Here is a 1,795-nt window from a genome sequence, read left to right as displayed (position 1 = left end):
CATTAAAGCTCTACTCTCACAGCAACTTTCAAGCATACAATGTAGTATTGTTAAGTATAGTCACCATGTTGCACACTACATCTGTAGAATTTATTCACCTTATACCAGAAAGTTTGCACCTTTTGTTTTTATTTATTTATTTATTTATTTATTTATTTATTTATTTATTTATTTATTTATTTATTTAGTGAGGAAGATCAGCCCTGAGCTAACATCCACGCTAATCCTCCTCTTTTTGCTGAGGAAGACTGGCTCTGAGCTAACATCTATTGCCAATCCTCCTCCTTTTTTTTCCCCAAAGCCCCAGTAGATAGTTGTATGCCATAGTTGCACGTCCTTCTAGTTGCTGTATGTGGGATGCGGCCTCAGCATGGCCGGAGGAGCGGTGTGTCGGTGCGCACCCGGGATCTGAACCCGGGCCGCCAGCAGCGGAGCGCACACACTTAACAGCTAAGCCACGGGGCTGGCCCCGAGGTTGCACCCTTTGACCAACATCTCCCCATTTCCCTCACCCTTCTACCCCTGGCAAGAACCAATCTACTCTATGTTTCTATGAGTTCAGTGTTTTCAAATTCCACGTATAAGTGAGATCATACAATATTTGTCTTTCTCTATCTGAGCTTATTTCACTTAGCACAATGCCCTCAGGGTCCATCCATGTTGTCACAAATGGCAGGATTTCCTTCTTTCTCATGGATGAATAATATTCCATTGTATATTTGTACCATATTTTCTTTATCCATTCATCGTTGATAGACACTTAGGTTATTTCCATGTCTTGGGTATTGTGAATAATGCTGCAAAGAACACGGGGGTACAGATATCTCTTTGAGATAATGATTTCATTTCCTTCAGGTATATAACCAGAGCTGAGATTGCTGGATCATATGGTAGTTCTACTTTTGATTTTTTTGAGGAACCTCCATACTCTTTTCTATAGTGGCTGCACCAATTTACATTCTCATCAACAGTGCACCAGGGTTCCCTTCCCTCCATATCCTTGCTAACCTTTGCTATCTCTTCTCTTTTTGATAATAGACATTCTAACTGGTGTGAGGTGATATCTCATTGTGGTTTTGATTTGCATTTCCCTGATGATTAGTGATGTTGAGCACCTTTTCATGTACTAATTGGCCATGTGTGTGTCTTCTTTGGAAAAAAATATCTATTCAAGTCCTCTGCCCATTTTTTAATCAGATTGTTTGTTTTGCTGAGTTGTAGAAGTTCTTTATATATTTTGAATATTAACCTCTTATCAAATAAATGGTTTGCAAATATTTTCTCTCATTCAACAGGTTGTCTGTTCATTCTGTTGATTCTTTTGCTGTGCAGAAGCTTTTTAGTTTGATGTAGTCCCACTTGATTTATTTTTCCTTTTTTTGATTTTCCTTTGGGTGTGATATCCAAAAAATCATTGCCAAGACTGATCTCAGGAGCTTACCACTTAGGTTTTCTTCTAGAAGTTTTATGGTTTGGAGTCTTACATTTAAGTCCTGTTGATGCAAATAATCAATAATCATTCTTTAGATAGGAGAGGTAAGGTGAGTTTTCCTTGAGCCAAGCTGAGAAATATAACTGGGGAGGCAGTCTCCACAAATGAAGAAAGGCTTCTAGAGAAGCATGATTTTCAGTACAGTTTTATACCTTTTTAGAACAAACAACATACATTATACAGGCCCAGAATATGTAGTCATCAAAGTTTCAAAGATATAATCAGCCACAGATTAGCAGGTCAACATGACCCTGATGTCCAGGAAAGGAAACTTATCTTCAATGAAGTACCAACACTGGTGTC

This window comes from Ceratotherium simum, chromosome 32, assembly GCF_057802395.1.
Source record: "Ceratotherium simum simum isolate JZ-2026a chromosome 32, ASM5780239v1, whole genome shotgun sequence".
Lineage (NCBI taxonomy): Eukaryota > Metazoa > Chordata > Mammalia > Perissodactyla > Rhinocerotidae > Ceratotherium > Ceratotherium simum.
Note: the sequence above shows the minus strand (reverse complement) of the source record.